The sequence below is a fragment of the Gymnoscopelus microlampas genome (assembly GCF_963454915.1).
Source record: "Gymnoscopelus microlampas genome assembly, chromosome: 6".
In the NCBI taxonomy this organism is placed as follows: Eukaryota; Metazoa; Chordata; class Actinopteri; order Myctophiformes; family Myctophidae; genus Gymnoscopelus; species Gymnoscopelus microlampas.
This window is the reverse complement of record NC_139943.1, coordinates 653,762-665,901: the sequence shown is the minus strand read 5'-3', so window position 1 is coordinate 665,901 and position 12,140 is coordinate 653,762. Positions and strand designations below refer to the sequence as shown.

At 40.6% G+C, this 12,140-nt stretch overlaps 1 protein-coding gene across 1 annotated transcript in view; it reads left to right on the top strand.

The window, feature by feature from the left end:
• The window catches only part of kcnq1.2 (potassium voltage-gated channel, KQT-like subfamily, member 1.2), a gene marked incomplete at both ends in the record, with an annotated part of 592,759 nt that overhangs the window by 66,162 nt on the left and 514,457 nt on the right, over nt 1–12,140 (top strand). The window lies entirely within an intron of this gene.

The window sequence follows — 12,140 nt, the reverse complement described above, 5'->3', positions numbered from 1 at the left end:
AATTTCCCCTCCCCTGAGGACTGTTACTATTCTTCCATTTCTCCGCCTTTCGTCTCCATCTTGATAAGGACATACTGTAATGTGGGCGCAACTAGACAGTCGCTCTCACCAACACCTTTGGCTTTACTTTAAAAAAGAAAAATCATCCATCTACAAGCTCACATTGTGAGCTTGTAGATCGTCTGTTTTTGTGAATATTCTGAAATCATTTTGAACATTTTGAACAACACAAATCTCTTATGGGCGTCCCTGACACAACACCTTTTCAGTTGGAGGTCTGCGGCCAAATATATACCAATAGGGACCTTGACGACCGTTTTAACGTTGATTTGAGCCATGATAACCTTTAGACTCATGGATTAAAGTTCTCAGTCGCCAAGACTGATTTCAGTCATTTGGATTCCATAGAAGCCAGCGTGTCTTCTATGGAATCATGTTGCGCAGCAAAAATAGCCGATCTACAAGCTCTCAATGCGTCTGCGACGCATTGAGAGCTTGCAGAAAGGCTATGTTCGGTTATTTTAAGATTAAATTGGTCAAACTAGCAATATGTCCTGAAGCATCTTCCACAATATGTTAATCGTTTGGGATATTTCATATAAAAGCAAAGGTTAAAGCCTCAATCTGTGATTTCTTCACATGGTTGGCAGTATGTAGAACAGCAGGAACTATATTACTAAAGCGTGCTAATTTTGCATATAGGATGCGTTCGAAAATACAGCTCTGAGCGCACTGGCCAATACAAACTAATAGGCAAGTGCGCTCCGGTGCACCCTTTGTGTTAATTGTTTAGGAATCGGCGCTAGTGTGTTGGGGGGGGGGGGGGGGATGCTTTCACACTGTTTCACAAATCGCACATTATGACATTTTCAGTCGTGAGATTTTATTTCGCTTTAATCCATGCCTTAAGAACAGTAGTAACAGTAGTGTGAAGGTATAGTTGTACAATGGATGGATGGATATGGGTGTGTTTGCATCTGTGATGTTTTAGTGCAGTGTGCAGCTGTAACACCATGTCATATGAGGGGCATTTGCCAAAGTGATTTATCACCCTAATGAAACTAGATTTTTTTGGGGGGGTATTTATTTTTGGCAGTTATTTCTCTCCGTCGTCTTTATGTGATTTTGTTTGATGAGAATGATGTCATGCTGCCTCAAAGGGCCTTAGAAATCCATTATTTCAGTAAAAGTAACATTTGATGTGTACTTTCTTTGCGTTGGCAGGATTTGAATCGTTGCAACGCATGAGTAAAAGTATTTGCATTGCTTTGCCCTCATGTTTTGGTACTATGGTATTTCTTATTGTGTTGCTCTGCTCAACCACTTAAACCTTATTAATTGCAATAGCGACATAGCAGATGTACCAAGCTCAGTTTGTAGATCTGCTGTTTCCGGCTGATATTTTTGCTGAATGTTTGTCTGCTGTGTTTGTTTGAAACTGGATGTTGGTTTATTATGACAGGCCCCAGAATAGGGACGCTAAGGTTCATGTGGTTATAATATAATCCTAAACTATTAGAAGGGAATGTCCCTCAATTTAGGAGTTCATGTTAGTTTTTCCTAGACTAGTGCCCACAAGGGACAACTGTTGCCCAAAGATTGTTGTTTTATATTATAGTGGAGTCCAGCTTCTCACAATATCACTATCACTGCTTCACTATGCCACTGCTTCACTTCATTTATCACACCATAAGTGATTTATTTTCCTTCATTCGTGGCTACGGGGGAGAAAATAGATTGTGTCCACAAATGCAGGCCAAATCTCCCATTATGAATTATACAATATTTGCACAGCATTCTGTGATATTCATCACTGAAAATGAGTATAGTATTCCTCTCTACACAGGTCAAATGTAATATTATATTTAGGCAATAGATGTTGAGCCGCTGGACGCCATTGATAAACGAGATGCACTAAACCAGGGGTCTTCAACGTTTTCAGGCCTAGCTGAGAGAGCGATGAAGCAGGGACCCCCTCTATATTGTAGAAAATTGCATTTTCAGAAACCTTTTTTGTTTAAATGGTCTGCTCTTTTTTTCCCTCTACACCTTCCCCAGTAAAATGAGTTTATATAGTATCAAAACCAGTTTAACCACTTTAACGTTATTTTATACTTACTGTAGGCGATTTGAAAAATAGCAGATCTACAAGGTCACAGGAGTGTGACACCTACACACAGCCAAACATAAAATGAATGAACCTTGAAAAGGTTTGAAAAGCACTGTTCTATACTGCTGTTAGGTAGTTTGGACTTAATTGGTTTTGTCACCATCTCTCTCGCCACATACAAACCCAGGAGGCCATTAAAAGAGACTGGGACCGATGCAGCGTTTAATGTAGCTTGGTTGTTCATTTGCACCCAGTAAACAGGGACATTCTCCTCCAGCCCCTTTAGAGCCAAGATGGCTGCCAGGTGTTGTTAGCAAGCGAAGCACATGGAAGCTATTACAGTCCCAGTGGTGATTAGAGGTCGTGACTGCAAGCTCTTTACTGTTCCTGTTGTCCAGTCCGCTGGCCACAAGACACACTTACCCAGGGATTAAGTAGAACAATAAGAAAACACAGAGCTGTCAAGGCCACAAGTTGAGGAATTTTCCTCGATTTACCAATAACGCTGCAGACGATGCCAAGAGCCCAGACTCTCTTGTTTCTCCTTATTGTTGTTATCAGATCAGAAAGCATGCGACCCTGATGCCAAAACACAGCTGTTTGTTTTGGATGGTTTCATATCCACGGAATTAGGAATTAGGCTCTACTAAATATAACGTTAAGGCCAGTGAGTGTTGCAAAGTCTCATAACGTTACAAATATTGACAGTGGTGGAAGAAGTACAAAATACTACAACGTAGAAATGTTACAACTGAAAGGCCTACATATACGGAATTATACTTGAGTAAAAGTACAAAATATACACTATCAAAGTAAAAGTAGACATTATGAATGGTCCATATAGAATTTTATTTTCCTAATAATTATAGTGGGGTAAAAAGTACAATATTTGCCTCCGAGATATAGTGGAGTAGAAGTATAAAGTATTGAGAAATGAAAAAACTCAAGTAAAGTACAGTACTTGAGTAAATCGTCTCTGTCGGGTGGAAACCTCATATGTCTAAAAATGTTACTTTTGTGTGACGCTGTAGTAGGATGAAGTAGGGCATTCATTTACAAAAAAACACATAAAAAGTTAGAATATGGAAATAATTCTGCCCGACAGCAACACAATGTATTATGCTACTTTCCACAATAAGTCAATGCGGATTGAATTTGATTGGTTGAAATTTACAGCCTAGCTGTTTGGCGAGAGGGGGGGGGGGGGGGGGGGGGATCGTGATTTGACTTCCCGTGTTAAACCCCCCTCCCCCCACCAAATGAATCCTCCCGGACCCCGAGGTTAATAAATGCTCTTTATGAGTTTTTTCCTGTCAAAGCGCGTAATCATAAAAGCAGTGGAAGCAACGTAAACCTGACATCAAATGCACAGCGTCTGCAGCCGAGCGCGCTGTTATGAGGGGAAAAGTTATCTCGTTTAGTGCTTAACCCTTTACGACCGGGAATGCATCTGTGTGTCATTTTAAGATTTCTTCTTTCGGCTATTCAAAAATAGCAGATCTACAAGCTCATAGCGCGGCACCGAGTGCCACGCTATGAGCTTGTAGATCTGCTATTTTTTTTAAATCTTGGAACATTTGTGCAGATCTTTGAATATATATATATTTTTTAGCTAAAATCTTTGCTTCTGCATGCGGGGTCCCTGAAACAACATGTTTTGAGATGGGGGGTCCGTGGCCAAATACATATCATTTTGGGGGTCCTTGACATGAAAAAGTTTGACAACCACTGACATAGCAACATACGTTTTTTCAAAATTTAGAAGACATTTGTAGAAACCCCCCCAGAAGCAAAGATTTGAGTTACAAATGTTCGTTTTGAAAAAAGATTTTTCAACAACAGCAGATCTACAAGCTCATAGCGCGGCACTCGGTGCCGCGCTATGAGCTTGTAGATCTGCTGTTTTTGAATAGCCCAAAGAAATCATAAAATGACACACAGCTGCGTTCCCGGTCTTGAAGGCTTAATTGGATCAATGGGAGTCAGATAATGAAGGAGAACACATGTCCTCATGGCCTTTGATGCCACTGAGAAACCAACATGAACATCACTCCACAAAGTGTTTGTTTGTTTGTAGTTCCTTGTAGTGACTTATTTTTTTTTTAACAGCATTTTGGTCATTTTAACACCAGCGGTTCTCACACCCACAACACATCTGTGAGCTTGTAGATCAGCACACAACTAAGTATACATCAGGCCTTATGACGCCCTCACCCACAACCAAGTGGTGTAAAGTAACTAAGTACTTTTACTCAAGTACTGTACTTAAGTACAGTTTTGAGGTATTTTTTTACTTGACTGGAGTATTTCCAATTTTCTGTACTTTTACTTCTACTCCCACTACATCTCAGAGGCAAATATTATACTTTTACTCCACTACAATTATTTGAAAACTTTAGTTACTTTGTAGATTTTGTTTATTATTACAAAACATACTTTACCCACTTCAGCCCTGTATACAATTCAGCCGATCTACAAGCTCACAACGCGTCGCATAACTTGTAGATCGACTATTTTCGAATGATTTGAATACATTTTATACATTTGAAAACTTGTGAAATGGGACATTCTGCATTATGAGTAACTTTTACTTTTGGCACTTTAAGTACAATTTGATACCAAAACTTTTACTCAAGTACATTTTGAATTTGGGACTTTTGCTTGTAACAGAGTATGTCTACATTGCAGTATTGATACTTTTACTGAAGTAAGACATGTGAGTACTTTTTCCACCACCGCTAAAATACATTTTAGTCGACTAAATCAACTGTAGTAGATAGTCGACTAAAATATGATTATTAGTCAACTAAAACTAGACTAAAACTAAAACATTTGAGATGACTAATATATTTCCCGAAACTAAATGGAATTGTATTGAAGAGACTTATGTCTAAAACTAAATAATAATGTGCTGTCAGAATGAACGCTGATACACAATCTATGGAATGAAGACCTGACTCATGTTGAGGCCATGGAAAAGGGGACGTATTCTGTTTTTTAGACGCTCATAAAGCCATGTGAAGCAGCAGCCCACAGGCAGCAGTCTCCTGTCACTAATGATAATGTTTAGAGTTGTGAAAGCATGGTGTACTGTATGTTCCCTTTAGCTGCTGCAGACCAACACCATAAAACTAGACATCTGTAATGTCAACTGTCTGTGTCTGCACCAGACCAGCACCGAGACTGTTATTTTCTATGGGCCGCACCACATGAACTGAACAGTTCACCATGACACACACACACACACACACACACACACACACACACACACACACACACACACACACACACACACACACACACACACACACACACACACACACACACACACACAGTTGTTTTTTTTACTACTATGACTCGATCAGGCCTTTATTATTGCATTACCTAAACAAAAGGCTTTACCATAAAAGGTCTTATTCTACAAGCCTGTTGTATTCAATCATTAAAGGCAGGTCAACAGATAAATATTTACATACAGTAAGTACTACAGCAGGGGTCTTCAATGTTTTTTCAGGCCAAGGACCCCTTATAGCTGAGAGATGGAGAGATGAAGCAAGGACCCCCACTACATATCCTATATTAAAATTATGATGCGCCCATTTATAGGCATGTCACTATGACTCAGACATAACCGTAATCTACAAGCTGAGTTTGTAGATCGTCTGTTTTTGGCCGGGTACCAGACCCCCTATTTAAGACCTCTGTATTACAGAATATCTAGACGACAATACCAAGTTGCTTTTATTTATATATATATATATATATATATATAATTGGAAATGACTTTGGAAACGCTCTGAAAAGGTGGCTGTGCAGGTAGCAGAATGGTCAATAATCTAGGATCATAGGTAAACCAAGAACCTAGCATCAGTCTAAACAATATCATATAACAAAGAATATGTACATTGAAACTTTATAAACTATAGGACGTCAGGTCAACAAATGAACCTAGCATCTCTCTAAATGACATGTTATCTGAATGACATCTTAACCTTTGTATAAGCCTGTAAGGTCATTAAGGCTCTAGTAGGTCAAGTGACGTCTGAAGAGGTGAGTCTTCAGATTACGGGGAAATTGGGAGTGAGTCAAGTGGAGGAAGTTACTACTGTAGTTATACAGTACTTACTGTATGGACTGTACTTGAGAGAATGTTGACATATTGCTTTGTAAATAGGGTGACCACCTTCAAACAGACCCATTGAGGCACAGACGTACCCGTTCCGCGGGACATCGCGGGACACATGCACGCGCGCGCAGCGCACGTGCATGAGGACCTCCCGTGCCGATTTATTATTTAAAAAAATATTTTTTTTTGCGCGGTTCTGGGCGGATTGGATTTTTTTCCAGTTTTTGGTTTCTTTATTTCGGTTTTAGGGTTAAGATTAGGGTTAGGTTAGGGTTATGTTATTTAATTCTTATTTTTGCCTGATTTTACCGATTTATTATCAAAAAAAAAAAATCATTTTTTTTTTTCATATCTTTGATTTTCGGGAAATTGCTCTGCTTGTGCGGGACGCGGGACAGAGGGTCCAATTTCGGGACTGTCCTGTGAATTTCGGGATGGGTGGTCACCCTATTTGTAAATGTCTAGCATTTAAAACCAGCTACTGTATATTTGCACTGCTCTGGAATCGTCTCTACTGTTAAATAATATATCGTCTCTGTCAGGTGGAAACCTCATATTGTATGTCCAAAATAGTTACTTTTCAGCATTCAAATTCAAAAATAGCAAGATCTACAAGCTGAAAACGAGCTTGTATATCTGCTAGGTCTTTTTTTTTTTTTTCATGATTTTTTTTTTTCCCACGATTTTGTAACCCTTTTTTCACCCGGTGCCAATTTTCTAAGTGATCCTGGGCACTACACTCCTCCCACCAGCCTAGGGAGCCCAGGGCCGAGCTCATGCCTCCTTCAATGCATTAGAGCCAACTGACCTTCTTGTCACCTGACAGGGGGGAGTTTCCCTGGTGGGACGTAGCGAGTGGAAGGAACACGTTATTCCAACCAGTTCCTTTCCCCTCCATCAGGCGCCCCGGCTATCATGGGGGAGGCGATATAGTGACCAGGATTACTACATGTTTTTGTGAGGGTATTAACTACCCTGAGAGACACGGAGAGAACATGCAAACTCCACACAGAGTGGGTCCTTTCACTAACCCCACCTAGGGTATGGGCGCCGATGACGCGGAGGAGAAGACACGCCCCTAGCGCCCACAGCGTACCTGGCCGGAATCGAACCCAGGACCTTTTAGCTGTGAGGCGACAGCGCTACCGACTGCTCCACCGTGCCCCTAGACCTGCTAGTTTTGATTACTTTGTTTTGTATGACGCTGTAGTATGATCAAGTAGGGCGTTAATTTACAGTTTTAAAAGTTAAAATATGGAGATAAGAGGTTTTTGCCCGACAACAACGATACATTGTAAAGTGCTGCTGTGGTGCGGTCAAGGTAAAACGTCGGTACTTCCACGCTTGATGTCAATAACCTTGAGTATGGGAAATGTTGCGGGCGGGTCAGATTTAGCTGACCAAAGACGGATTTCCAAATGACATCTAATATCTATTTATGAGAATACCAAATACAGTGGGTGACCATTGACTTTGTCGTTTTTTTTCATTCTTCTCATGCGTTTCATGCAGGGCATGTATGATTTCCACTCTGTGCCACTAGGGGCAGCAGCGGTCTACTGCCTACAGCTGCCTACAGCCCACAGCAGACAGCAAGAATATATTTGTTACTAGTATACTGTATATCCTCTCCAAACTGTACATACATTACTTTACACTTTTGTATTATGTTTTGACACTTGCTTTGGAAAATGTAAACGTATGTTTTATCATGCCAATAGCTCATTTGAATAGCAAAATTGTTTGTTTTGGGGTTTTTAGGCACTGTTTTTCCTAGAAAGACAGAGAAAGATCCTGTCTGTTGCTTACAGTACAAGATGTGACATTTATATTAAGCAAAATATTAAGCAAATAAAGTTAGATAGCATGATGCTGAGCTTAACATTAGTTTAATTTTAACGTCTTAATTGATAAAACGAGACGGGAAAATAAACGTATTTTTTTCTCTTGCCAATAGCTCATTTGAATTGACAAATTGTATTTCTGTGGTGGTGGTTCAGTGGCACTATATATATATATATATATATTTAATATATACTGGGGTCATACGTTCTGTGCTTTCTGTTTGTGCACTTATGCCGTGTGTCTCTTTCTTTGAGCGGGGGGGGGGGGGGGGGGGGGGTCTATCAAGGCAGGCTATTTGTTCAGATGCAATTTCAGCGTGGCTATTAAATAGGCAAAAAAATCTGATCTACAAGCCCACAAAGAGTCGCGATGCAACTCTATTTTCTAACATTTTAGTCTATTTTTGGCAGAGAGAGAGAGAGAGAGAGAGAGAGAGAGAGAGAGAGAGAGAGAGAGAGAGAGAGAGAGAGAGAGAGAGAGAGAGAGAGAGAGAGAGAGAAATTAATATAATATAGGCCTACTATATATACTTTACTCGTAACAGAGTAGGCTACTTCTACATTGCAGTATTGATATTTTTACTTAAGTAAACTGCAAACCAAAAAACTCTTCAACGACATGTGCTCCTTGTCCAGTCTATTCATCGCTAAACCGGTTATGTTAATTATCTCTCTCTCTCTATACAAAGACAAAGTCTCTTTTATCCAGATGCGCTCTCTCTCTCTGTCTCTCTGTACAAAGACAAGGTCTCTCTCTGAGAGAGAGAGAGAGAGAGAGAGAGAGAGAGAGAGAGAGAGAGAGAGAGAGATGCATCAAAGTAGGGGTTCTCAATCTTTTTCAGGCCATGACCCCCCAAAATAACCATATTGGGGACCCCCATTTTGCGTGTGCGGCTTTCATCATCAATTTAAAAATAAAGATGATCGGATCATCTGTGAAGCATTTTCATATACGCTGCTGTCTCGTTAAAACCAGCTGCGGGTGAATATTATCCAACACATCACCACGGTTAACGCTACGTTCATGTTTACTGCATTACATTTGTAACAACAGCATAATATTGGGTTGTGCAGGTGAGATTTCGAAAAATCTTCAGTGAATGCTTTTAGGGACTATGCCTAGGCCTACATAGAATGTGGAGGGAGAAGGGTACCAGCTGCACTTGTACCCCTTATTAACTGTAATATGCTCATTCCATGCAGCTCGGCAGAATGCGTGTGCGGCTTTAGTTTGATGAACATTGAACCTCATAATAACATCACTCCGTTCGCGACTACATACAGAACGTGTGTCGGCTCTGATGTTTATTAGACATATGGACCTCCGCTCAGGTCCTGGAATCCAGAGCCTTATGTCAAGACTTGGCTGCGAGCACATCGCACGGCAGAAAGCACAAAAACCAAAGTGGCACAGCCTGTCATGTCAGATAACCCCGACCCACTTTGGCAGTTTTTATAAGACAGGGGTTATTGGCGTCTTTTTGGTTTGTTTTATTTTATTTCCTCGTTTATACTTATTTCCTCCTCAATATTGTTTAAGAATTAATATGCTATCCATGACATGCTGTCACCAGTTTACCAGTTCACTGTCTGTTATTTAATGATGATCGAATATTGGCTAAATGTTTACAATTTCTTCTGTCCAAACAATGAAAAGCACTAAGAAAAGGCAAGTGAGTCTCTCTTTAATTAAGCATGATGAGCCATGTGTTTTCCACAAAACAATTGAATATCATTGAATATAATTGCACCCTTGTCATACTACTATGTTATTAGCTTTCAGTAGGCCACCACAGGCACAGACAGTGCGTTTTAGCGCAGCGCGGCCTGGCGCAGCGCGGCGGAGTGGTTGCGTGCGGGGGGTCGGGGGGCTTTCGTGGGAGGGGGGGACGGGTGGATCAGAGCTTAACCCTAAAACCGAAATAAAGTAACAAAAAAAAAACTCCAATCCGCTCAAGAACCTTGCTCCCCCACTTCCAAAATTAGCACTAGCCTACAACACTGGCCCAGTCTCTTGCCAAACCGGTTATGTTAATGATTATTCCAAATAAGCCAAGTGAGGAACTCTGCTATCAGGTTCCCCCTCCCCCCTACAGTACCTCTGTAGGCCTATCTCTTCTATCAAAGTATTTGTTCAGATACAAATTCAGAGCGGCCAATTTTGATATTTTTAATGCGCCTACATGAAGTTAGAGGGATGGGCAGAAATGGTGTAGGCCAGTGGTTTTCAACCTTATTCCCATCAAGGACCCCCAAATTGACACATATTAGCCCAGGGACCCCCATTTGAAAAGATATGCCAGGGACTCAACCATTTAGATTTCTTGGGCGTCCCAATCTACACTGTATCATCATCATCAGTGTTCATTTAACTCTGAGAGTGTACAAATGGAACCAAATGGACCCTGACGGGTCCATTTGGTTCCATTTGTACATTAAGAGTTACAGACACATAAGGGTCAATTTGGTTGCTAACTATTAATTTGGCTGGGGACCCCCTGGAACCCCCTCAAGGACCACTGGTGGTCCCCGGACCACTGGTTGAAAACCTCTGGTGTAGGCTATTTTCAACTGTTAATGGGTTTTTCTTTCTTCACAAATTAATTCTACTTTGTTGTACAACAGTGTCCCATAAAAGTAGCGAAAATAGCCGATCTACAAGCTCACAAAGTGTTGCATCATGATTTGAATTCCGACTGAAAACGCCACCCTTGCGTCTCCGTGTGTACAACCAAATACGCATCTTTCCTGCACCGATGACGCTTGGGGCTTTTACAGCGCTGCTCCTACACTACCACCGTCAGCAACAAGTGGACATGGAGTAAATGTACTTAGTTACTTTCCGCTTAGTTACTTTCACGTGCATATAAATGAGCCACGCGGTCTTATAAGAATGAAAACAAACGCCTCGCTGTTGGCCATGCATGGATCACATGACGGTCGTCTGTTACGGTCATGGATGAACTCAAAATGTTACTTGAGTTCAATCAAAGTAAAAGTGCAAAAGTATTGGCAAATACATGTTTGATAATAGCTGATCTACAAGCTCACAATGCGTCGCAATGCATTGTGAGCTTGTAGATCGGCCATTTTCAAATAGACTATATGAAATAGGGCAAATAATGTATGTTTTATAATGTAATGATTTATATCTGCAAAGTAACTAGTAACTAAAGCGTTCAAATAATGGTAGTGGAGTAAAAGTACAATATTTTCCTCTGAGATGTAGTGGAGTAGAAGTAAAAGTAAAAATAGCAGGTCAGCATGCTTATAGCGTGAGATTCGAACCCGGGTCGTAAAATCGCCGGACATCAGTTTTAACCGCTACACTAACTGGACTATTTCATCTATAGACGAAAGAGGTAGAATCCTACTATACAGAAATTGATGCGAGAAAAAAACAACATATAAGACGTCTGTCTGTCTGTCTGTCTCTCCACGGACTTTTGAGACAGACAGACAGACAGACAGACAGACAGACAGACAGACAGACAGACAGACAGACAGACAGACAGAAACCAATGTGTGTCTGAACATTTCTAAAATGACAGAGATGCGTTCCTGACTGCCCGACGCTGAACAGAAAACCCAATTTAAACGCTCTAAGCACACGTAATTATTGCTAGTTATTATTATTATTATTAATAATAATATAAGACATCTATCTGTCTGTCTGTCTGTCTGTCTGTCTGTCTGTCTGTCACAAAAAAAGTGACTCCAAAGCGGCACCTTGTGGTAGTATTTGGAACTTAAATTTACTGCAAAGCGGGTGAGGCAAATGAGTGAAGTGATACTCTTATGAAAAGCGACAAAGTCAATGGTCACCCACTGTAATAACAGCTTATGTTTTTCTTTCTTTTTTCTCCACATTATTTGAATTTCCAGCTATTAAAATTAACTGTTGCTCTGTTTTGCAATATATCAGACTGCAGAAACCTGATACACTATGTTCCCGATCTTGATCTTGCCTTGTGGACTTGGCCTCTTGAGGATGAGGATCACATGCTTGAAATCCAACCCAAAAAGCATCTCTCGCTGTAGTCTGAGTGTTGCGTAAGAA